The sequence below is a fragment of the Chrysemys picta genome, chromosome 8 (assembly GCF_011386835.1).
Source record: "Chrysemys picta bellii isolate R12L10 chromosome 8, ASM1138683v2, whole genome shotgun sequence".
In the NCBI taxonomy this organism is placed as follows: domain Eukaryota; kingdom Metazoa; phylum Chordata; order Testudines; family Emydidae; genus Chrysemys; species Chrysemys picta.
Genome location: NC_088798.1, coordinates 43,956,303 through 43,983,484, shown reverse-complemented (window position 1 = coordinate 43,983,484; position 27,182 = coordinate 43,956,303). Strand labels below are relative to the sequence as shown.

The 27,182-nt window shown below is 39.2% G+C and overlaps 2 long non-coding RNA genes across 6 annotated transcripts in view; one reads left to right on the top strand and one right to left on the bottom strand.

Moving 5' to 3' along the window:
• LOC135973044 (uncharacterized) overlaps window positions 1-27,182 on the top strand; it is a 72,710-nt gene that overhangs the window by 40,911 nt on the left and 4,617 nt on the right. The window lies entirely within an intron of this gene.
• LOC101938051 (uncharacterized) overlaps window positions 1,088-27,182 on the bottom strand; it is a 74,853-nt gene continuing 48,758 nt past the window's right edge. For 2 of the 5 annotated variants that reach the window (XR_010589746.1, XR_010589743.1), the window contains 3 exons: window positions 6,177-6,266; window positions 1,884-1,956; window positions 1,088-1,799 (listed from right to left, as the gene is read on the bottom strand). This is a non-coding gene — a long non-coding RNA (uncharacterized LOC101938051). Of the gene's footprint in view, window positions 6,267-27,182 lie in introns of all 5 variants that reach the window. The other 3 variants (XR_010589745.1, XR_010589742.1, XR_010589744.1) reach the window with 2 other exon arrangements.

The following is a 27,182-nucleotide window of genomic DNA, read 5'->3' as shown; positions in this document are numbered from 1 at the left end:
TACTTTCAATTATAAAATGTAGCTTTTGTGATCTCCAGAGAAACTGCTTCCTTTTTAATATACCTTTGGGATCCTTAGAGTAAGAAATTCTATAGTCATCTGGGGCAACATGCCAGAAAAGAAGAGAGAACACAGAGAGAGGATGTTGGTGGGTACCACTTAAAATACCCTGGGCTGGGAGGAAGAGAACCTTAGGAAAAGTGATGGAACAAAGGCCCCAATGAATCCAGTTTAGAACCTTGCAGGGTCTCCAACATCAATTCACCTGGAGCTATCCCCTCTTTATCGCAGTAACTGGAACAAAGCAAAATGTATCTTCATACTAAGGGTACCACACAGCATCAAGTTAACTAAAAATCCATATGTTTCTAGGAGGACATGGCCTTAGAATTTTGGATATTTGTTTAGAGAACTGGTTCTCTTCCTATGTGATTTGATCCATGTCAGATCTCTGTTGTGAATCTAACTTTTTTTAAATTATTCTTTAATCACCCCATCACCACCAAGCTACAGAAGAAAATGCCATTTCATTACCACGGTACTGTATAATACACTACTTGTATCTGAGCACAGATAGTACAGAATGAGGGCCAGACAAACAGGTACATATTAAGATAAGAAAGAGATCTTAGGTGAAATGTGTTGAAGCTTCTATTTATATGCATAGTAAAAAGCAGACATTGTCAGTGGTAATGTGCGTCACAAGGGAGAGACAAATGAAATGATTTGTCATTCCTCTCCTTTTGGAAGTAATGTCTATGCAAAAACTCACCAACATACTAGAAACTGAAGCTAATGGCTGAAATTGGCTTAGAGAATTACATGATGTTTCAGTACCCATTCAGCTGGTGTTAAAAATTTAGGTTGATGCCTGACATTTGTGGGTGAAGCACGAGTGGGGCTGGGAAAGTGGTGGTGTACTTCAATTTTTCCTTTTATTTTTTCCCCCCTTATACCCAGCATCAGGGAACACAGCATGACCACTCACAGCTCCATAATTTATAACAATGAGCTAAACTTTTGTTACCAGCCATACAAGTAATTTCTTTCCGGCTTATCTCAAAACAGTACAAAGAGGCAAGTCCAATAAGGTTTGTGTTTTTTAATGTTTATTAGGTGTTTATATATAAATAAACTTCACAAAGCAGTTAATTGTATTACACCAAGATCAGGAATATTATCGCCATTCTTATCTAAGGCTCCCATTTGTAAGAAATTTTGGGGTGAATTTGTCTTGTTTTGCCAAGGACACACATAGCCATCATCTCTCTGCATGTGCAATGTTGCAGTGCATAGATTTTATTTTATTATATATATTTTTAGAGGCGTTTTCAACCATCTCTCCTCCTGTGTTCAGAGTCCTCGGGGGTGCATACAGGGAGGCTTTTTCTATACCAGAGTTTTTGTTAATATCTGTAGTAAGTAAGAGAGATTAATGGCAGAATGAGCTCCCTTTATGTTGTAATCAACTCCAGGGAGGAGTGAGTGTTGTCTCAACCATCTGAGTCAAACCAGCTTAAAAAAAAAAAAATCCTGAAGATATTCGTCTTTTGATCAGAAAAGTTTCATATATGAAAGACTTTCAGTGCTGCTTTCAGAGCTGATATTCCTCTTGACTGTGATCACAAAAAGTGGGGCCACAGTTGCATTCATTGTTCAGTGAGCTTGTCCACATAGTTAAACCCACCGACAGCAATGAATGTTGATTGTGACCTTTTTAGTAAAGCTCTGCAAAGAGGATGGGGTGGGGGGAAGAGATACCTTGTGTGCTGGTTTGGCAGCTGTCTTCAGTGAAAGGCCTGAAAGCATGAAGTAAGGAGGATGATGGTTAGCTGGAGGGTACAATCAACGGTCGATGGTTTTCACTTTAATTCCAAACTCACCGACAGCGTTGAATGTTCACTGAAGCAACCACTAAAAAGAGAACTCCACTGACTTGACAGCATCCTTAAAAATCTGAAAGGGGGGGAAAATCATAACTGACACAATGGTTTTAATCATACAGATTATGCAGTTTGTCACTGTTCCCTTAGCACCACCACCCACCTTCCTTGGCCCGTTCTATTATAATCCTACAGCAAGGAACTGGCAACTCTCCAGGCTTTGATCCTATGAAAAGAAAAGGTCTGTTTCATTTATTGAAAAGCTTTATTTATCTAGTTTAGAAATCTAGACCAAAGTTATCTAGGGTTGTCAGTCAAACCATGTGTTATCAAAGTGTGTAATCCCATACTTCTACACAACTGGGCAAAAGCACAATGAACCTGCAATGTCACTAATAGATTGCCCAGTCCCAATAAAGTCTCTTCTGTTGGGTGAATTCAATCAAACCTGAATCTGTTTAAGATTGTCGGGTATTGACTGTTTTAAGCAGCATATGTTTCTCAATAAGCTTCTTGGGGAGGATGGGGAAGTAGAACGACTTCATTCTCTTTGTAAATTACCATATATGCCAGTAGTACTATATTAAATTAATTGTCTGTTCTAAAAGGAGCATCCTGTTTCTTCAAATGCTTCTATAAAACCCATGCAGTTAGTCTAATTTAGAAAGCCTTTCTACATACCTATCCACCACACACATCTGCCTAATTTAAGAAGTCAACTGAAATCCCATTATACTAGTTTAGAGGTAATCAAATTGCAGTCTGATGCAGTGTTAGATATTCTTTAAATGTAAATTGGAGTTGGCTCCACCTGTTATGAAAATCTAGCATGAGAGTAAGAGGTGAACTTATCTGAGTCATTCTAACTTAGATTCCTTCTTGGCGTGCAGTGAGAGGTGTGGTAAGTTTTTTGTTTTTGTTTGTTTTAAGTGTCTTGTCCATATCAAGGATTGGATGATCACACTTCGTGAAGTGCTCCTTCTGATAAGACTCCAGCAATAATGGAAGTTGTTTGCCTTTCCTCTAAACCTTGCCAGTTCATTTAGACTTTCTCTTCTATCAAAACTGGCTTTTAGAAAAATGGAAGTGAACATAGTATTGCAATTCATGTGTAACGCAACAAAGATTTGTCTTCCTTGGCTATTAATTGGAAGGGTTGAGAAGTGGAAAGACACGAGTATGAATCAGAGGACAAAGTGAGACTTTAAAAGCAGCAAAGAGTCCCGTGGCACCTTATAGACTAACAAACGTATAGGAGCATGAGCTTTTGTGGGTGAATACCCACTTCTTCGGATGCATGATGTGAGAGTGAGACTTATCTACCTTGCTTACTCTCTGCACTGGCAAGCAGAATTGGCCTGCAGAAGAGAATTCCCTTGAAAGGTTCAAGCTCAACTAGAGTCTTTATCTTACTGTGCAGTAGAATTAGTTATCGTGAAACTGATAATTTGTTGGTTTTCATTAAATGCTGCATCTGAAATCTTGTTTCCAAGTGGGGGTGTGGCATATTTGGCATTTCAATGCATAACCTATTTTCAGTCACTTCAAGCATCAACTTGCTAATATTTGCATAAATAGGAACCCAAAGCTAAAAGACACCACATACCATGACTGTGTGCTATTTCCTTTAGTATGGTAAATAAGGCTCCCTAGCAAGTATTTTAAGTCATAGCTATTTCTTTTAAGTGATCTGTCCTGCATATACTGGAATTGATTGCCCCACTTTTTTAACATGTAATAGTAAACTAAGATAAATGATTTGCTGTCCTTTATCCAACAGAATATCATACTGGTTCACATAAACATGATTGCAGTAGCATTTGGCCTGCTAAACCCAGGGTTGTGAGTTCAATCCTTGAGGGGGCCACTTAAGGGTCTGGGGCGAAATCAGTACTTGGTCCTGCTAGTGAAGGCAGGGGGCTGGACTCGATGACCTTTCAAGGTCCCTTCCAGTTCTAGGAGATGGGATATCTCCATTAATTTAAAATTATAAACTGGGGTCCTTTTTCTTTTGTGGGCTATAGTGTGCTTGTAGACAGGATGCTTCCCTTTTCTCCCCCCCCCCCTTTTTTTTTTTGGCCTGGGAAATGTATCACTTGCAATTGTGAAAGCTTCAGAATTCAAAGTAAATGCAGAGTAAACTTGTTTTGCCAATACAGCCAAGAACTTGTGATGTATCCACATATAGCAGACCACAGTCTTGCGGTTTGATTATCTGCTCACTTGCACTGGTTTTATTCCAGTGCAACTCCATTGGCTTCAATGAAGTTGCTCCTGATTTACATCATCATGACTGAGTGGAGAAACAGGCTCCTGAATTCAATAGGCCTTTGTTCCTATCTGCATGTGTTCAATGAGTAGAGTTTAGGGTCACTCACATTTTAGCATAGAAAATGGAGGATGTTTGCTTTTTATTCTTCATTTCTTTCTCCTTCTGTCACTTTGTTTAAAAAACAAACAAAAAAAACCCCAATCTTGTCTGGCTGATAACCAACGTCTCTATTTCCAAGGCTAGGTTTTGTGGCTGGGTTAAGTTCTATCTCAAAAACTACAGCTGGCTTTTCATTCTAGTCTTCTAGACTGGAGATAGATGTAAAACCACAGTCTTGCTTTATTTAACTCTATGCTGATGGAAGCAGAGGCTCATGGGAAATCCAGGCACTCGTGAGCTGCAGTCCTGATGCCCAAACCTTGAAGTTTATGCAGGGTAATAATGCTTTCCTCTTGTCATCTGGTTTTCATTTAAAAAAAAAAAATTCCCAACTGGGCAAATATAGCTTAGCTAGCTGTGCTACAAATGCCAGATTTATTTTAAGTTTTATTTCAAATCTCCAGGCTTATGAGAACATTCAGATTAGTTGTATGCTTTTTTTTATTTAAGGTTAGTAGGTCATAAATAAACCAAAGCACTTTCCTTGCTATGAGCAATAGGGTCATAGTGTACATGAAATATCACTTTTTAAAAAGTAGGAACCTAACATGAATTGACAGAGGGTACATGAGGAAGCAGTTCATTGTGTCGCTGTAAAGGCCATAGGGATTTGGGCTGTTGAGGTTGTCTGTTTCAGGAATAGATTAGATATCTTGTCTGATGACCTGCACTTAATTTAAGTGACTGCCTTTGCCAGCCCTTCCAGAGGGCAACTGTGTGAAATAGAGCATCTCATCTTCAGTCTCCAGTCCTTTTTTCCTCCTCTTGATGCCTGACCTAAATTGAAGATATGGGGGTGGGGAGGGTGCTCCACAAACAATTACTTTGCTGCTGGGGAAGCTACATCTCTACTCTTAATTAACGGGCATCCACATCTTGACTTTTTATCTGTTCTCAAAGAAGAATGTTTAACTGCATAATATTGGCTAATATCAGCAACTAGATTTCACTGTTCACTACCACTCATGTTTATCAGTTTCCCTATATGGGACAGTTATTTAGGCTTCCTTTCCTATTTAGAAATAGTTACTGCAGCTGTAATTTGAAACTTTCCCCTGCTCTCTTTCTTTGTCCCTCCCCTTCCTTTTCCCTCTTCCACCCACCCATTGGGGAATACATGATAGATGCCAAATAAGTCTGGATCCATGCTGCCTGCATTGAACATCCTTTTGAATCTCTCTTGCTGCCCTTACAAGCAGTGAGACTGTTAAGAAAAGCACCTGGTTGTACAAATAGTCTGGAATTGGGGATTTCTTGCAAGTACATACAGGTTCTAAGAATTGCACTCCTAGCATCTCTCTTTAGGGATACATTTAAAAAAAAATTCTATGCAGCTTCTGCACTGATTGAAAGATTATGTTAATGTAGCTCGGTGGTAAATGCTTTGAGTGGCTTACAGCATCTTTAACTTGCACTGACAACATTTAACAGTTAATAGCATCCCCTTGATGTTATTAAATTGTTACTAGAGGGAAAATTAGGTCTTGCATATAAATATTCATTTGTCTAGAAGCAAGGGGCAAAACCACATTGTTCTGCTTGTGTGTCAAACTATAACTTGTACACAGTTATTGGCTACTTCCATTAATCTGCCACAGTCAGCAAGCCTTCAGTTACTCGGGGATAGGAAGAAAGGTAGTGCATTTTCAAAGTTTTTCAATTTTGACACTAAAGTGTGAATTCCAGTGCCAGTGTCTAAAAATGGTATTAAGACAGATCCTCAGCTACTATAAATTGGCATAGCTCTATTGGTATCAATAGAGCTAGGCCAGTTCACACCATATGAGGTCCTGAACATGATTTGCAAGCAGAGTGAGGCATAATTATTGGCTCCTTTTTATTCCCTTTTAAAACCAGTTTACCTGTTCTTCTGTTCCATTCTCCATGGTGTTCCTCCATGTAAAAGAAAACCCTCTCAAATGCCACATCTTCATAATGTATTGACACTGGACCTGAAACAAAGTAACACACAAAGAATCCCATTAAATAGTGATACTATGCTATTTTCACTTAAATGAATTAAATCCACTTGACCATTGTCAACAGAAGCTTTATTTTATTCCTTGATTGACTGTCCAACGCAAGTAAATTATTGAAATTAAACTTAGTGTCATACGTTAAAAGTAAAAATTTATGGACACTGCAAGAAAGGAAGTCCTTCTGTAGCAGAAAGGGGGTGGGAAGGAAGCATTAACTTTGGTGAATAATATAGTGTGTGTGTATATTATATAATGCAGCACATGGATAAAAGACGACAACAAAACCTAATATTGCTTCACCGTTCATCTGATCTCACAATATTTTTACAAACCCTAATTGAAGTGGATAGAAGTTTGGGGTGTGTTAGGAGTGCAGAATCAATTCCTAAATATGGACTCAATGCAGGAGTTGCTGATGTACGCAGGAGATCAGATTAGACCGTCATAATGGTCCCATCTAGCCTTAAAGTTTATGAAAACATTTTAATATCCTTATGTAGTACTGGAGCAAAAGGATGTTCTAGGGAATACTTTTACCCACCAGTGAAATGCAGCCACCTCTGGGGAAAAGAGTAGCAGCTGTGTAAAATGTCAGAGCAATACCACTTACCAGTCTAACACAGACCGGGAAAATGTTATATTCAATACGAATCATAATAGATTGCTTTGTGTAAATTCTGCCACTTATGGAGCCATTTTTTCTAGTGATATGGTGTTTTCATTATATAATATACACACATTATATTATGCACCAAATTTATTCCTGGTGTAATGCCACTGCCCATGAAATTAAAGAATAAATGTTGGTATATTAGAAAACCTGCTTTGAAATAAAATAGCAGCTATAGAAATCGTCTTAAAACTTTGTGACATACATGGCAAATTGCTGAATAAATACATAGTTTCCTCAGTCTAGAAGATTTCATTGATGGCTATTGAAGACGGTTTTTGAGTAAACTTGCTGTCCAAAAATTAACTGTGCTGTTAAAATTAATGTAAGGTTTCCAAAGTGCATTTACTGTTTAGTGAATATGTCATTATTTATTGGATCGATTACATTTAATTATCTTAAACAGACATCTATATTATCAGGTCTGATTATGCCATACTTACATGAATAGTCCTATTTTGAAATAAGAGGAACCATTCAAATGCAAAAAGATTACAGGATTGGAGTTATAGTCTGTTTTTTCATTTAAAACCAAGAATTAATGGACAATTTCAAATACTGCCTGCAGTTTCCTAGCCCTCATGGGCTAGAATTCTCTACTCAGTTTGTTACTGGAATACATTACTATTTATGGAAGATGTACACATTTGTGTTCATAAATCACATACAAACATCTGTTCTTTAGATCAGTCAGAGTAGTATGGCAACTGCTTTTTATATCAATATCCATGAAGCAAAGCTCACCTACTGACTTCACACTTAACCTCTATTTATTCTAGCAAATATTTCAGCAATTTAACTTTCTAGGTAAGGCAAAACATTGGGAATTGGAAACAGTCTGGCATGGAGTAGTGTGTGGCCCAGGCCCAAAACATGTCAAGTGGAAGCTAAATCAAAGATGAGGTGAAAATTAGAAGCAACATGATAGGCTCAAGCTAAAGCACAAGTAGTTCGGCTAGCAATTCTCTGTACTCACTATCACCTTTTGAAGACCATTTCTTACCATCTCTCCTGTTTTGATTGCCTCAGACCGACATACTTTCCTTATTTGACATAGAGCATAGTCTAGTCGTTAAAAACCAGAATGATGAGTTTGAAGATCTGTGTTCTCTAGTCCCAACTCTGCCACATTATTTGATTTTGCATACAAGTCAGTGAAGCCAATAATTTTAAAGCTGCACTCTAAAATATCTGGTGCACCTGCCAGCTGTGGTTGCACACAAGCAAATATGTAAGTACGTGTGAGGCAGTATTGCCCAATAAATAGGGTACTGGTCTGGGAGTTAGGAGATCAGAGCTCTTTCTATTGCTGGTTCTGCTGTGACCTTGCTCTCTTCAGGGCTCTGTCTCCTTTTCCCTGTCTGTAAAACAGAGGTGGTAATATTAATCTGCTTTTGTAAATCATTTTAATATCTGTGGATGAAAGGCACTATATAAGTAATTGTTGTTGAAATCCTAAAGTGCAGGAGTGCATTCAGTGTCTTAAGTGCTAAGGGTTGTTTTGTTTTTGAGTGCACTCATCTGTAAAATGGGAATATAATATTTCCCCTCCTGACAGGAATGGTATTGTGAGGCGCCGTTCATAAATGTTTGCAAAGCAATCTTAAGGTGCTTGCATGGTAGTTAGTATAATAGTGCAAAGTATGGCTAATTTTATATGAACAATAAGGTATTAACTTTAAAGTCTCTGTAGTAATTGAATTTCAGACTGCAACCCCAATCCTGCATCTATCCAATACCTAGTGCAGGATTGGGGCTTTATATAAAGCTCAACTAGATGTTTGTTTGCTTGGATCAAGAGGGAGCAGGACAATTGCCTGCATTCTCCAGCATGAACAGATTTTAGAAGAGAGGATGACTTTCTGGTCTAGGTACTGGATTGGGAGATGTGTATTCAATTCCTGCTTCTAACAGATTTTCCTTGTCATCTTGAGCAAGTTATTTAATCTCTGTACCTCGGTTCTCTAGCCGTAACGTGGACATATTACTTGGTTTCTACTGCCCTTGATCTGCCTTGTTTACAAACTCTCTCTATAAAAAACTGTCCCTGCTCTAATGGGTTTGTACAACGCCTAACATAGTAGAACCCTGAAATCGGTTTTGTCATTTAGGAGCTATTTTAATCCATTTTGCATATTACGTGTGCTTTGCTGATAGCAGCACTAAGTGACTATAATGGATATATTTCAGGTTATTCATAGTGCAAGATCAAAATGAATTGCTAATTAAAGAGAAAAGGACATTTTTAGTGTTTCCTCTAGAGATCCTATTTTAAAGCAAAGATGACCTTTAATGATTCAGATGTGTATGTGTGCTCCCATCACCCTTCAGAGTCTGCTGGAGTAACAATAAGATTTGAACTTGTTCCCCTTTTCTTTCTGATTCACTGTAGCATTGAACCCTTGGCACTACAAAATTCTAATAATCCTAACTCTGCCACTCAGTTACTTTCAACCAAGGTGAGTGTTTTATCCCTACAGTGTCTATTTTCCTGGTCTAAAAGATGGATAACATTTAGCTGCCTCACAAAGGTGTAATTGTGATTACAAGTTCAAAGCACTATACAGACATTAAAATACTATATAAACCATAAATAGCGTTATTGCGTACAGACATACTTTCTTTATATGCTGATAACTTGCAAATTGTATCTAGAGTAGGCACAAGGAATTTTATTCTTCTAGGACACATGACATTGAACATTGTCTAGGATCTTAAATAAGGCATTTGATACTAAGCATATTTTTAAGATGGAAATGAGCTCAAGGCACAAATGGCACTCCACTCAGAATTGCTACTTTAAAGTCTTCAGGGAAATAAATTACTGATAACCTTATAGTTTTGGCAATGAATATACTATAGTGCTTTAACACCCCCTTATTATTATTATTATTATTTATTTATTTATTTTTGACAGCCCTGTGTACTGACTAAGTTTCAGGCATAGTTATTACATTCTTTCCCACATAATACCCTATGTAGCTTCAACTGGTTGTAGCATTCTACTTCACTTTGTCCTAAAATATCACTCTTACTATTAATTAACTGCTATAACCAATCTTCAACATCAGAGGCTGAGCATTTCAATGGTGGATGAATTGATCCTATGTGTATATGGGGTGAAATTCTACTCTTGAGATGTGGCCATGTAAGGGAGATGAAGGGGCAATGGCTAAGCCTTTACTATTGGACTGCCCACCAGCAACAACAGGACTAGTTAGGTGGAACTGAGGTTGAAAGGGGTTGGTGGGAATGCTCAGTTCACCTTACTGCTGCTCTGAAAATGAGAGCTAGTGACTGTGCCAACCTCTGGATGCACAGTAGACACCTGAACACTATCACACCCACAGCTGACACATCATGCCCCCCCACTTGGGATTGTGAAGTGCTGTGGGTTGCAGTACAAAGGCTCCTGTCTTGAATGTTAGTAGGACTCCTCTAATGCAATTGTATGGCATACTGGTTGGGGATACAGAGAAGCTCCATAGGCTGTCTTCACCTCAATCACCATTCTAATGCTCATCACAAGGGAGGATTTGGCCTAGAGTTAAGACTTCTAGCATTCTTTGAAGATGGAAAGTTGCTGTTGTTCTCAAGTACAAACAGCATTCTGGGCATTAAAAATATTGTCATCTTGACTTGCTAGTATGTCCGTTGCTCTCAGACATAATGACTATAGATGGCTTACTGATGGCTAAGAAGATGTGAACTGAACAGTTCAGCTGACCAACAACAACTATTGAGAAGCTTAATATGTTTAGCCCACTTTCAACTCTTGTACCTTAATTGGCTGCTGATGTTCAGGCAACTGGAGAGTAACCCATTCCCTATACACCAAGTATTAAGATTCTCAGCCTTCTTAAGAAGGTGCACTGGGTTCTTCTAAGAGCTTTCTCAACAATCCCATTTCTAAAACAATGTCAAAAATGATGATCTTGGGAAAGGAGTGGTGGTCCTACAATCCCAGGAAGGGAGAGCTTTCTTCTGTTAGAGCCTAATAGAACGAACTCCTGTGTCTCTAGAATTCGGGAGGGTGGTAGAATTTCCATGAATCATTGGCTGTGCACTGAGACCAGTAGTAACCGGAGCAGGCCATTAAGTACCATTTGACAATCATGAATAATCCTTTAATGTATTTTTAGGCAGGTGTTTATTTCTGCAGACCCATAGCCTTAAAAGCCCACCTATTCTGCAGGGAGGGAGGGACTCTGTAGAACTCATCTTGCAGGGCAGGCAATTTCTCTTGGAATAGAAACCATTTTAGTGCTACAGGAGAGTATATTTATCATATCAGCATCTGTATTTTCCAATGCAACATGAAATTTACCAAGAAATCAAGGGTCTTAATCTGGCTCCTTTTGTACACAGGTGAAATCCAGCCCTGCTCCCATTGTATTTCTGCACAGGGAGTAGTTCATATTCCCTGATTTGAAGCGTGAGGAGAGAGTTAGTACCACCAGTGTCACCGTACACTCCACAAGCACTGCAGTGGAAAGAATTCATGATGTGCCATTTTCAAAGTTATAGTGCTTGCTACTCCAGTGCCTCCAGAGGTTTTCTGCTGGCAGATCATTTCCAGCCACTGCTGCTGAAGTCCCTGTCTGCTACCTTCAAATATGGCAATAGTTTCTAGATCTACAGTTTAATTCTAAGCAAGGAGTACATCACACAGTCTAGTATGGAGGCTAGTACAGCACAGAATAGAGCTGATGATCAATGAAAAAGTTGCTACTAATGTGCGATTGCCCACTTGGGAGGAAAATGTTGCTATGTTGCCTAGACTTGCTCACAGGAGACAAAACAAGATGAGAATTTTTTCAGTAGAGGTTCTCCAGTAGATCTCAGTTTTTCAGTATCACTTCTCAGACTTTTACCATCACTTCTGGAATGCAGATACTATATGTGACAAGGACTCCGATCTGTTCCATAAGGTGTCTTAACAGAGACTCATGGAGCATCACCTTTCCCCACTTGCAGTCATGAGGGCCACCTCATGCATTGCATAACATCTGTGGGTATTTACAGACATTATTTACACATGGACAAGAATTTGGGATGGACGGGTTAATGACCCAAAGCTAATCTCCTAAATGCCAAATTTTCAAAAGTTCTGAGCACCCAGCTACACCCATTCAAAACAAACATGCTAATTATGGGCTCAATTCTGCTGAGTTTGATACAAATTGTGTGTTCAACAGCTGAGAGGAACAGACCCAAAATGTACGTGTTTAATATAGCCAGGGCCACTCTACATTGGTACTTGCTCCAGTAGCTTCAACCATCTGAAATGGACCAGCAACTTGTTAGTATAGAGGCTTATTGTTAGTCTCCTTTTATCCCTTTAAAATATATTTTTATGCGCATAAGCAGGTATATATTGTGCAATGTATCTGTGACTAAAGAAAATTCGTTACCCATAGAAGGGAAAATAGTAGATCAAAGGCTACAAACACCTTCTCTTAACTTTTATGCAAGATAGTAATCTTTATAATCTAAGGCTTTGTCTTCTGACTACTTAGTGTCCTGCTTCCTGTCACCAATGAGTGTGGCTGCCTTTTGTGGAGCACCTTATGGTCCAATAAGCACTGTCGACTCTTGCTTTCTATTGACAAAACTAAACAGGACCCCTAATTTATTTTTTTTTCCCAATAGGAAAATGTAAGATGGAAGTGATTATTGAAATACAACCTGTGCTGAGTGGGATAACTGGGGAGTTGGGAAGAGGTGTGAGGTGTGGTTTTTTATTTTAAAGTCTCCTTTTCTTTATACGTCAGCTCCTCGCTCCTTTCATCACCTCTAATTCTTTCCTTTTTGCTTTCTTCTCTCCCACTTGCCTAAAATCCTGAGAAACTGAATTTCGGTCCTTAGAGCAGCTCACAAGCCTTGTCCTTGTCCTTTTAAATCTTAGCTTAAATGCTGCCCAGTTGCTTTTCTAGCCCAGCAGCAGTGATGCTTTACCTTGCAGGCCAGCCACTGCAGCGATAGCTTAAATCCCGACTAACATCCCGTTTAGGGAACTTGACTGGGAGCTGATTTAAGGACCCAAATTCCATTTCTCAGAGGATTGGCAAAGGAGGTGTGAGAGAGCATGGTGGAGACACAAGCTTGATTTTCATTATTTGTATCAGAATAGTGCAGAGAGGCCCAAACCGAGATCAGGGTCCTGTTGTGCTAGGCACAGTACAAACACGTAGTGAGGGACTGCCTCTGCTCCTAAGTAGACCAGACCGGGTAGAAAGGTAAACCAAAGGAACAAAGAGGTGAAGTAACACTTTGCAGACAAAATCTGTAATTTAAAAAGAGACCCCTGAGGCTGTTAGGTCAAATGGATAGAACAGAAGTGGTGAAAGATAGTTAAATCGTGTGTGTGTGTGTGTGTGTGTGTGTGTGTGTGTGAGAGAGAGAGAGAGAGAGAGAGAGTAAAACATACATATAAGCTTTTAACCACTTAATGGAAGGAGAGAATTCTCCTCTTCCTCTTGGTAACTTAAGGACCAGATGGTACACAGCTGTGACCTCTAGAAGGACCAATCCGCTAATCAAAATATGCCTGGACACCTGGGCCTATATTTTACAGATTCAACAATGAGTTTGGGTGCCTAACTTGTGACTCTTTGAAGGGGCCTGGTTTCCAGAGAATGGGTGTTCAGGCTTCTCGAAAAATCAGACCCTTTAAAGGTGTCTCCGGTTGGGCTAACCCCTGTTAGATGAGACTTTGTCTTCAGTGTCCACAACCATTGTCTAATATGTTTGTAGATTACTTTTGTTGTCTTGCTTTTGGCATAAAACCCTCTTTGGAATGAGAACTTTTCTTGATTGTCTGCATCTCTTGTATACCTCTCTATCTCCATGGCTAATAAGTGGGGATTCTGTACTCCACGGATTTAGCATTTTGTATAGGTAAACAAGTGAAACTGATACTTTTTGTATCTTGTTCAAAGATTTAGGTGAAATTCACCTCTGTGCAGAGGGCCAGTACAAGGTCCATGTACACCACTTAAAGTCCTGTGCAAACCCTACATTGAAGGCTTAGTGTAGAGGCTTTATGCTGACTCTGCATACAGGGTGACTTTCATTCTTGGTTAATGTGATCCAGGTGCTAAAAAGCCCTCGGTGAAAAGTGTTAAGTTAAAAGCACAAGTCAGCTAGATACATAAATATTACATAGTTAAATGTGTAATGGGTTCCCACAGCAGATTTGCTTTGTTTAAAGAGTTCCATAACCCTGCTGATTTATGGCATCTTTTCCAGGAGTACACTACTTGCAGAGAACTCAATCTAAACATTTTCTGTCACACTGGAGGATTATTACACTTGAGTAACTAATTAGCCACAAGCAGCTAACCACTGCTGTTAGGACAAAAGACCGGACCAAGAAAGCTTTTATTTCTGTTGTGGAAAATGACCTTAGGGGCTTGGGAGGGGCCAGAAAGGAGACATAACTTTCCTGCTTTCTTTTAATACAACTCGAATACCTTTTTGTTTTTAATTAAAGCTGATAACTAATAGGCAGTGTACCTAAAGGTTAGAGCACTAGACTGTGTCTCTGAAGACTCAAATTCTATTGCTGGCTCTGCCTCAGAGCTGCTGGACAGGTCATGCTCCCTGACTGTACCTCAGTTTCCTCTTTGATAAAGTGGGGTTAACAGTTATCTGTTTAACAAAACACTTGGAGATCTATGGCTGAAAAGTGCTGTGCTTAATGGTATTACTGTATGTTGGGAAAGATGTGTTCTGTTGAAACTGTGGGAGGGAATGGGGAAAACATTTCCAAACCTGGGCCAGATGATTTTTGAGACTGTTTTCTTAATATACCTGTAAATGTATCAAAACAGTGATTTAAGGTGAGATTCTGGCTTCACTGAAATCAGTGGGTGACTTGCCACTTACTGCAATGAGGCCAGGATTTCATCCTAAATTTTTTTAGGCAATCTCAGAAAAAAATCAAGTGTAAAACAAACTCTGAAATAAAGACATGTCCTGCAGCAGTGTTGTCACTTCCTACTCCTATCCAGTTGGCAGGCAGTGGAGTTATCACTTCTTCATTATCCCATGTTCCCAGTGGCAGTGTCCTCCCCCCTCTCCCCACACACACATACAAATATTTGGGTAGAAGAGAGAGGAGTATATTTCATTGCTGTGAATTTACAGGAGAGAACAGATGTCCTGGTACCCTTTGCTTTTTACTTTTTGCTTACTTGGCAAGGTTAGGAAATGTAGTCATTAATGCATGTAAAATGTTTGAGAACCTTTGGTACCATGGAAGTGCCAAATATTATTTATTGTTCAGTAAATGTATTGGTGGGAGTCATAACTTCATTGCTGCTTAGCAAAACAAGAGATGAGGGGCAAGGGGAGTTCAAGCAGATACTGTCTCATTCAATATCTGTCACTTTTCTTCCTCTTTCCTCTCCTCTCCTCTCTTACCCTTCCTGCAACTGCTCTCTCAACCCCCTACTCTTGCTACCTTCAAAATATGTTGAAGCCTCACAGATCTGTGCTGCCCACTTGTAGCAAAGCTGTTTAGAACAATGGGGGGGGGGGAGGGGATGAAACTGGGGCCTGATCAGGCAGCTGATGGACAAGATTGGAGCCATTGAGTCTTGACAGCATCAGATTCAGTCCTTTCTGGTTTTATCAGATTATCTGCACAGTCTATGTGGATATGGTCTCTACAGAATGTAGTCTGAGGTGCCTGACATATTGAGATCTTGCTGTTTTTCCTCCGTTCTGGCTGCAATACTGCCTGTTTCACTGGTTGGTAGATGGAATTACAGTAAAGGGTAAGATTCGGGAAAACTTTTTGTGAGGGCAGGTTTGATATACATGTCAGCAGATATAATTTCACAAAAAAGAAACATGGTCCCAATATGGCAGAGCTGTCTCAGAGAGGACCTTCCTGTAGCAAATTGGCACTGCAGTGTCATCTGTCCATTCAAACCAGCCTTAGCTTAGCATCTGTCTTAGAGAAATGGAGCAAACTACTTCTAACTGGGCACACTGCCATTATAACAGATGACATAAAGGTAGGCATCCAAGAGACTGTGTTAGGCAGCACTGAAATTGGGAATATCTAAAATATGGGAGCTGGTCAGAAAAAGGGGAAAGGAGCAGGATTCAGTGAACGCTCTTGTTACCCATGGGAATTTTGTATTGTTGAAATTTTAAGATAGGCACCATTTGCAAAATTCAAATGCAGATCCAGATACAATTTTTGAACTCCCCTTGTTTGGATTGTTCAAATTTGTGCCTATCTCTAGCCATAAGATGTGGAATGTTCAGCTGTCATAAAATGCTGACTGACAGCCAACTGAGCATGAATTGTCTCTGTTCTGAAGACTTGCTCGGTGGCCCTTTGTTGATTTGCATGCTCAGAAGAGGTGGATATGTCACCTGAAAAAAAAAACCCTTTACTGTCTAGGGAACAGTGAATATGAGACTCTCGTTTTTCTTTTAAAGGAACACCCCCCACTCCCGGAATATCTATGTGACTTAAGAATAATTGTTGTTCTTCCCCTCCCTACAAACTGCTACTAAAATATGAAATCATGAAATACAAGGGTTGATTTAGGGGTTAGGAATGTTGCACAATGCCCCAGAGTGAGACACCATCAACAATGCAGATCAAACCCAGGGAACCTCCTGATGTAGCCGCATGAGTCTCTCTGGCCTGAGCCAAAAGATCCAGCCCTCTAAGGCAAAGCTGTGGAGGGCGTGGCATATAAGAACACTCCAACTTCCCTGTTAAGATAATTAACTTTCTTGAATATGATTCAATATTACATTAGTTGTGCCCAATGGTATCTGAACATTGTGACACTCTTAGAGGAAAAAGGGAAGACACAAACATCCATTGACCAAATGAATGAGGTGAACATTAAAATGGGTAATCTTTGGTTTTGAGAAGCTGTAGTAAGAGTTGAGCTGTGCTCTGCTCATCCTATTAATGAGGGCAAAAGGTGTAGGGAGAGCACTTCTGATATTTAGCGGACTATTGTAGAGTAACAGACATTTGTAAAACATGAGTAAAAGGGGTGTGAATCAAAGATAAAGTATTGCAGTTTGCTGTAACTGTCACCTGGCACATACCTCCAGGTTTTTTTTCCAGTAAGAACATCAGATCAAATGTTTGAGCAATGGCTTCCATTTTTGCATCGCAAATTGCATGTCTGTAATCATTATTTTATAAAAAGCATTGGATTTTTCAAACTGCTATAAAGCACAAATGAGCTCCTATTATGCCAACCTTTTAAAATATGTCTTATAGATTCCACCTACACTTTCAGTAGCAGCAACAATAACAAAACTATTGTGGTGGTCTCTTTTGACAAGACTGAGACCCCAAGCCTCAGTTTGGAATTCTCTGAATCTAAAATTTATTTTGTTTTAAGTGAAATGTGGTAAATGAACCTGTTCTTAGCGTCTACTTTTTTTTCCTCTGGACTGTCGCTGGAATCTTAAGGGTTCTGAACAAATAAAAATAATGAAAAGCAGTGATTACCTGTTTAGTTTTGTCAGTTGATTTAAAGAAAAAAAAAATAAATCCCCCATAGCAAAGTCAGATGAGAGCTATATTTTTTAATGTAAATCTAAATATATTGAACAGAGTTGTTCATTAATTTTATGAGAAAATTTGTCATATACTACATTAGCTTGGTTTAAAATTTGTTCCACAGATTTACTTCTGCCAAGAACTTTTGTGTCAAACTTGGAGATCTGCTGACTTAGCATTAGCTGAGGGTCTGGCCCAATGATTCCATAGAAGAGGTAGAGTTTTGAGTAGGGAATATACTTCAGTATCCCTTCTTACCATTTTTCAGTCTTAGCCTCTGATTGAAAATAAAAGTTTCAATCCCATCTCCAAAATAGTGACCAAAAATGGATGATGATGATCAGGGCCTGATTCTCGGGTAGTGTAAATTGACGTCAATGGACCTATGGTGACTTCACACCAACTGAGGACTGGCCCTGAATTTTTCTAGCTATTTCAGACACATTATATGGCCTCTCACAATAAACAGTATAGTATTTCAGTGGACTACCTCTGTGGACAAGAAACCTGGTTCATCTCCCTCCCCTTAATCTCCTTATTAAATTAGTTATGATGTAAATAATATTCTGGCAAACAGGACAACAGCAGTCATCTTAACAATCTGGTTATGACTCTCTTTCCCCCCCTCTCCCCCGCTGTTTTTCCATATGGTTTCTTTATCTGTGTGTTGAAGTGACAGCTCTCAGGTGATGTGGACAAGAACCAAGCCAAGTAATTGGCCCTAAGGGGTTTGTATTGTCTCCAGCTGGGCAGTCCTCCAGGGAGAGGTTCAGCAAGGAAACCAGAGCCACAAAGTCTACCTCTATAAGAAAGAGTGTTAGCTGCAGTTGATAACTTGACGGGTCCATTGTATGTAGCTGCCTGTTTCTAGGTGTGTGATTATAGTAGCTGAACATTTTAAGCCTCTGTTGAGCATTCGAGTATCTTTTTGCTCAGTATAACTACTTAAGTATTCTAAGTCCGTCTCACTTCGGTCTAAGGAATAAAGATAAGTAAATAGAACTGGTATATAAGGAATAGTAGACTTTTTTTTTTATTTCTACTAGCAAATAGTTAAAAAGAAAAAAGTATTACCTCACAAACTTATTTATCTAGTAATGTAAAACTAACTCTCTGACCAATTTTTTACTCCAAGATTCACAGCTTAGGTTCAGTGTTAGAGGTGAGCAACCCTCAATCTTAGAGGCAGAGTTTGTGCTTGTTTCATGTGTAAAATTAGTGTCTAATCAGAAAACAAGTTGTAAAAATATGTAATAGATACACTGTTGTTGATCTTCTTATTTAACTGGCTTTGAAAACTCTGGTCTGAGATATCACAACAAGAATGAACATTACTGGACGCAATGGGAGAAGGAGGGGCAACATTGGATATCCTACTTTTTGTGCGGTACACTTTTTTCACTACATATCAGATATGGGGCAGTTGATAAGCTATTATATGACATGATTTTCACCTGACTAAAACTGTCCAGATGCTACCAAATGTTGCTGCTAGAACTCCTGCATCTGATTGGGTCCCTCTTACCCCCATCACACTCCCAATACTAAGCCATGCACTTTCTCTCCAGGGGGAACCTTGGAGAAACACTGAGGGATGACAACAGTGTTCCCAAATGGACAGAAGTCTGGTGACAAACTACAGGAATATCTTGGAGAAGGCATGACTGTAACAAGGAGCCAAGAGGCCAAATGTTAACTCTAGGTGCCACCCCTACTTGAAAATGTTGCAGAAATATATTGCCTTTCAAGGCTCTCTATAAATATATATGCTGAAAACTGAAATAAATATTCCATGGTTTTGGTTTGTGTTTCTTTGTGATGAATACCCATTTGCATCCTGATTCAATTTAGCTTTGGCTGTCGTTCCTTATAGAATTCTAATCCCCATTATTTTGGTTTTTTATATCTGGTTTAAAGAACCAAACAAAACAAAACAAAAATCCAACCTGCTCTGGATTGGGCAATCAATTAACAGCATGGTAAGACACCAAAACACAAATAGAGAACCACTTCTATGGATTTGTCTAGATCACTGAAGATGATTACAAATGCATCCTTCTGATTCTCATCTCAGATCCAGGTTCCCAGAGTCACAAAACATGAGACATTTGGTACCATTTTCTCTGCATATGACAAAGGCAGTAAAATCTGTTAAAATTTGCAGCTTTCAAAAGCAGGTCTTCAAAAGAGTTTTATGTGAGATTGTTAATTCATGGCTGCTCTGTAGGGAACCTCTGCAGTGAATTGTCTGATTTAAAGTAATTATTGGAATTAATACAGAAATTATCTCTACTGTCTATTTAAAATATTTTCATCTTCATTGCCATAGATTTCATGTGCTAAAATTTATACAATGTTCTGGAAGCACAGCTGCAGTAGACCTGCTCTAACTTTGTCCTCCCTCTCCAGTTCCCTGCACATTCTGGTTGATAGTGAACAAATAAGCAGGCCACACAGCTGACATACTGCTTTTTGCCTTTCACTGTCGCCTTGACTCCCATCAGGGAGCTCTGAAACCTGCAGTGTGCTATTTGACTGCGCAAGGAAGTTATTAGCATTTGTTCTTCAGGATGTTTATAAAATTAAGGGATTGCAAATTAGGACACTTCCTTCTATACGTAAGTGCAGGGAGATGAAGTGCAGGGAGAAGCCATCCAGGAGCCTTTAATGTGGGTTTATGGTTTCTCTGACCCAGTAAAGTGATGTAAAGCAAATGATTGCACCGATAAATTGAAGCATATTGACTGATCTGAAGTAAAATGAAATACACTAAAGGGATGTTCTAGAGAAAAAGTCCAAAAAAGTCCACAGTAAACATTTGGGACTTGTATCCTTCCTTGAATGCCAGCAAACATGACCTTCACCAGACCAATGGAGGGAAGCAAATTGTAATTATATGGCCTCCAGCTCCTAAGTAGTCAAATCTAGGGATATTTTTTTTTTATCAGAAGCTTCTCAGCTAGCACAATAGTTGTGATGGTTTATAGGGAAACGGCTGTTCTAGAAAGCAGCTAAGGTCCACACCAGCTTTGGGGTAGGATTTTCAAAAGTGCCCAGTGTTGGCCTAAGTAGCTTTTCCCAAAGTCAGTAGGAGTTTTACTGCTGACTTCAGAGAGAGCACAGTAAGGTCAATGCTGGGCACTCTTAAAAATCCCACCCCTATAGAGCAAAATCAGCATTTACACTAAGCGCACCTGGCAGTAACTCAGTGCAGATTCAGATTTCACTCTTTGGGGGCAGGTACTATTCATTTTATATTTGAAAATGCTTAGCAGGTCGTGTGCTATTGGAAACTGGCTTATACCAGGGATAAATTTGGCCCATTAGTGTGTGCTCTGTACTTTACATGAGGAGTCTAGTGACATACAACCTTCAGTTCCTTACATGTGTCCAAATTGATGGGTAACACTCCATTTGGATTATGGAGAACTACAATCTTGGGGAGGGGGGGAGGGGGAAGAAATAAATGAAACTAAATCCTGCTGGTCCTTATTCACCTGAATAATCTCTCTTGTATTCAGTGGAGTAGCCCATGTGAGGTCTTGCAGGATCAGGCCCCGAAAGAACAATTCTCTGGCTTTAAAACAGCTGAATTTTAAAGAAAGCAGTTCCTGTGTTTATATCTGATGTTAGATCCTTCCTCTGCAAAGAAACCATCAGAGGAAGTGATTTAAAATGCAGGTTTGGAAGGGTAGGGATGCAAGTTCTGGTCCCAGCTCTGCCACTGACTTGGTGTGACCCTGGGTTCATGTTACTTAACTTCTCTCCTTTAGTTTTGCCATGTATATTTGAGGAAGGAGTTTGGGGGTGGGGAGAGCCTTAGTGTATTTCCCAACCACAAAGCAGTGTTGAAGCTGAATTAATTAGTCCAGTTAGAATGTGCTATAAAAGTATGAAGTATTTAATGGGTATTTGCTATTGCAAATAACTTGACAGATGCAAAGGCCAATATATGCCTCCCAGAAAATATTGTGCTTCCATCTATTTGAAACCTATTACTGTACCTAAGATGCAAAGATCCTAAATACCAAAAGGAAAAAAAATACTTGATCTAGCTTAATTTAATTAAAAGAAACTTTGTGCTTTCTTTTATCTAGCTCCCTCACTACCTCTCACAGTCCTAGTTTAAATAATCATAAAAGATCTTTAGTCTGATCCTGCATTTTGTTTATATCAATGGAATTTTTGGATATCAAGGAGTCTTGCCTGTGCAGTGAATGAAGTATTAGGGCCCTTTGTTAGAAACTTTAGTGAGCTCTAAAGATAGCTGTCTTTTGTAGCTATTCTCTGGCAGAGAGAGTGAGTCTGTGATTGATGAGGACAAGTACAGTATATGAAAGAATAGTTAAAACACAGACACACTGACATTATAATACAGTGTTTCATCAGATGATGTGGTGTTTTGACTACGTGGCTGCTGCAGGTCTATAATTTAAATAGCATTAAATGGGACAAAATAGCTATAGCATGGAGACAAGAGAAATCTTTGGGTCTGTACTCATAATGCAGATAAAATAGCCCCCTTTGAACTTGTGGAGCCAAATGTTGTCCAAAGACCCTGCTCTTCCATACAGAAAAGAGGTGTGTGGTGTTTTCTTTTCCCCTACCATAGACTTTTTCTGATTAGGGTGCTTGGCTTGTGTCATTGCAAGGCTTCAAGGCAAAGCGAAGCAGGTTAAATTTAGCTATCCCATGCCTAGTTTTGACATTCAGTACAGAATTCACTGTTGTGAACTATGTCATGACGGTTTGTTCTTTGTATGGTTGACTTTTGAATATGCTTCTTTATACTTTCATTAAAGTAGCACACAAAGCTAACTTTTACAAGCAGCCATTGATGTTCAGCTATAACAGAGTTGCACATAACCCTGTGACTGCATTCCTGATGTATCTCATTTGGTTCCACCACGCTATTGTAATTCTCTCTTTCTGGCTTTCAGAGTTTTCTATTGTTTTTAATTCCGTGCTATTAAAATTATAACTAGGGCATGTTTTGCTCATTGGATTTAAGCTATGTAGCTGCTCATACTCTTAACCCTCACGGAAGCCAGACATTTAATGCACCTTAGTGTAATGTATGCTGTAATTGTTTGCTAAATTAGTGATTCTTTCCAGGAACAGGCCTGATCATTGAATACCTCATGAAGTGTGTGTATAGTAGGTTGCAAACTGTTTTTTTTCAAATACATATTTCAAAAGGGAAAATAAATATTGTGTAAATTAAGCCTGTTTAAAGTATTCCAGATTTCTAGTGGGGGGACTTTTGATGATAGATGCTCTATTTTTTTGTATTGTGTAAACCCAAACAAAAGAATACAGCCTTTGTAAGTTGCAGTTACTCATACCACTTTTCATATACATTGGCTCATTGTATATAACTTGATTGCCATACCAGGTACACCTCTACTCCAATACAATGTGACCCAATATAACACGAATTCGGATATAATGTGGTAAAGCAGTGCTCCGGGGGGGCAGGGCTGCACACTCGGTGGATCAAAGCAAGTTCGATATAATGCAGTTTCACCTACAACACAGTAAGATTTTTTTGGCTCCCGAGGACAGCGTTATATCGAGGTAGAGGTGTAAATATTTTCTGCCACTTCTTGCCTCCTCCCCATGGTTAAGTTTATGTATTCTTACCAAAATATTCATGCCGTTCCTGACTTAAGACCTACTTTTGTTCTATGGACAAACCAAAAGTAAACTGTTGTGAAATAAGGCAGCTTCTCCAAAACCACTCATCTAGTAAACTGGAGAAAGCCCCAACTCTTGAGTAGTCAGTGTGTGTGCATGTGCCTCTTCCCCTCATTGCATAAACCAGGTCTAGAACTCAATTGCTATTTCTACGTTGAATGATGCAAATATTGGTAGACAAACAGAAGTCAAGAGAATTAAGGCTACCATGTTAATTTAAAGAAGTGTTATTCAAAACAGAGGTTACTCATTTGAAGTGTATTTCATCCAGTGTGGTTGGTGGTTTTTTTTTTTTTTTTTTTTTTTTTTTTTTTTTTTACTGGCCATAGCGATCCTTTCAAGGATCATTCTTCAAACCTGTGAAAATTCCACAGCAGCCTACTTATCCTGTACACTTTTATATAATAATCCAAGTTATTTCATAACCTTCTGCATGTTAGGATATGGTAATACTCTCAAGTACTGTAAAGACTTTGGTTTTCAGAGTTTTCTTAATCATAATAGTTAATAAAAGACAGCAAGATATTAATATTTAACTTTTTTGTTGCCTTCATTAGGTCACTTGTTGCCTTCATTTTTCCAGTATCATCCCCTCCAGGTGTGAATGAGCTAGTGAGACCTGCTAGACACTGAAGCTATTAGGCATAATGCTTCGATTAGTAGGCCAAAAACTAAGGTGTTATAAGCTTCAAGACAAGGATAGCTTACCAGAATCCCAGTAATTGTGACCTGAAGTTCTGACAATGATAAATATTCTGTGACATAATTTTGGTGTAAACTTCTGTCAACCAATATAAAGAAACTGAGACATCCATCAGATATGGGGAAAGGGCCTCTCCTCATCATATTCCTCACATGTCCTTCTGCTTTCTTTGTCTTATTAATCTGAGATGACATGAGTAGAACAACTAAATTTGACTATTTTGGTAAAACTAATGGCAAAAAGGGAACAAACTCTTCCTCCCGTATTTTTTCCACCTTATCCCGTGTTTTTGTTCCAAATCTTGATCTTTACTGAGTGCCTAATGTTTACTCTTTATGCAAGTAGAAACTGGTTTCTTAAAGAATAGATCTCCTTCATTTCTATTGGGGAAAGATCTATGGTCAGAGCTGCCTTCCTGATAGGAACCATTGAATATTAAATGCATTGGTTTAGTGTCATTGTATCTTTTTTTTCCCCTTCCCCATCCTCCTGGATATAAGCTTACTCCTGCAGGTTTTACAATGGGCATGGAGATCAAATCCTATGGTAGGAATAGAGCAATTCTGGAATCTAAATATTGAAAAGGATACCCCAAAGAGGAGGGAGAGAAGTTGTTAGCATCAGCAGTGATAAGACTATTATTAACATATACTATACCAACTAAAATATCATATTAAATAGTAAGGCAGAATATTGTGATGGGTTCCCTCTTCCTTCATCTGGGCTGCAGGTGGATTTAACTTCTGAGAGGCTGTGAGGACTGGAAAGTGAACAAGGTGTTTGGTGCTACCTATTGCTAGCTCTAGGGGAACAGACATTGCTGAGTAAGCACTCTGGCAGGACTAAAGGATTCGTGGCTTTCAAACTGATGTCACATCTCCTTTTTTATACCCTCAGTACAATACTGTAACAATCAAATCAATTGGGGAAAGTAAGCAGCCTCTAAAAGAGGTGAAAGAATCACTGGGAATCTTTCAAGTACACAGCTTGACAAATTAACCACAGGAGCTGGTCTAGTGATGTTAGAAAATTGTGTGTTTCTATAAGATCTGAGTTTTGATATTGAGTAGTAAATTTCAATAGAACCATTCCAGGAGTCATCAGTGGAACTAATTGAGGAGCAAGGCCAGAAGTGAAGGTTGGACCTCCCAAACTCTCCAAACTCCTCATCAGAAGCAAGCTCCACACAGACCAGGACACACCAACTCAAAGTGGCACCAGACCCTTCCAGAACTACAGATACAAAACCTGACACATCTCCATGGCTACAATGATCAACACCCCCTATAAAGCACCTTTCAAGATCCATGGGTTCTACACATGCTTATCACAACATGTGGTGTACCTCATCCAGTGCATTAAATACCCCCAACAACTACTGTGTGGGTGAAACTAGAAAATCACTATGTTCTCGAATGCACTCACACAGAAAAATAAGACAAAAACACCCTATCACCTGAGCGTGAACACTTTTCCCCCCAGAAAGTGATCACTCTATATCTGACCTCAGTCCTCCTCCTCAAAGGAAACCTGCATAACACTTTCAAAAGATGAGCCCAGGAGCTTAAATTCATTACTCTGCTAGATGCTAAAAATCATGGACTGAACAAACACTGTGGGTTTGCAGCTTATTACAACAATCTATAACCCATTAACCCCCTCTCAGCAACTTATACTAAATCTGTTCCACCTTGCATTGTGCTGTGACACTGGAAATACCTTTCCCAGACCTGAAGATGAGCTCTGTGTGGCTCGAAAGCTTTGTCTCACACCAATAGAAGTTGGTCACCCACCTTGTCTTTCTAATATCCTGGGATCCACACAGATACAACTACTCTGCATACTCTCTCTCAATAGCCTGATAAGGAATCAAGATTACGAATGCTTAGTTCCTCTCACATAGCAGAGGCCACTATCGGCTAATTCAAGTAGCTACTGTTGCACCTTTTTGCCTTAAAGCTACTATGAGGAATAATGAGATAAACTTAAAGCCAGGGGACAGCATGACACAAGTAATGACTGGCATTTCCCCAAACCACCGCCTTTTTAAATGAGAGTAGAAAGTCACTAAGTTAAAATCATCATTTACTCTGCTAAATGTTGATAACTGATGACTTGGTATAACACTGCCTTTGATTAACAATTTAAATGCTCATGGCCTGTGCCATTGTACTTCAGTTTAAATTTGAACTAATGAAATAAATATAAGAAATTCCATGGTATTATAGCAGTGATGAATTAACCTATTACAATGTAGTTGTTTCTAAAATGGGAGGGAGATCTGTGTGTGTGTGTAGACACATACTGAGTGAACCCACACAGGTGTATTTATGCTACTTCTATCACCTTTTCCATTTAAAATTGTATATCCTACAGTATTTCCTTCAGTGATCAAGCTGGCTGCTACTCTTGTGTTTTAAAGCTACAAGCATGTTCCATAACAATTAAAACCCTGAGGAGAGTACAGCTCACTTCCTGATTTAGAACAGGAGTCGCAGCTGCTATCATGGTAGTAGGTTTCCAGATGTCAGTGTTTGTTGCATGGAATAGTGTTGTAATTGCAGGAAGGAAGGGATATGATTTTGCTATCAGAGAATGTTGTATCCATTGACACCGCCTGGATGTGGCTGCAGTGAGGTAGATACAGAATGAACAGTAAAGCATAATATAGTGGGACAAAATTTGCCTTTAAGTCACAGTATTGCCCTCTAAGTCATGGGGGAGCCACGTATGGAGTTGAGGACAGAATATGGCATCTTGCATAGCATGTAAAGAAAAACAGCAACTTTTTAAAATGTTTAAGGTCAAATTTGAACTGAATGAGAACTGCCATTCTGTATTTCCAATACTGGCCTAGGTATTGGAGCCCACTATAAAACTTATTCAGTGAGCTGGGAGCTCAGCAATGCCTAAACGCAGAGTGAGTGAAGAATGCAGGGGCAGTTTGAGCTCTGTTTTTGTCAGATTTTGTACAGTTGTGACACAAGTTGGGCCATCGGTGGATGATTAGAAACTCAAATCCCTCATATGCCTTCACCACCCAGCTGGGGCCTGATCTTGCATTTCCCCAAACACCACTAGTAAATTCTGTGGGAATGCTGGGGGTTTGATTGATTGTGGGGTGTTTTTCGTTTTGTTTTGTTCTTTTTAAATCAAAACCACAAAAAACCTTCAGTCTCTAGTGAGCAATTTGGTAGGGGTAAAAATGTTTTCCCGGGAATTTGTAGTACAGTCTCTTTAGATCACTTTTTCCCCCAAATTTGGTGG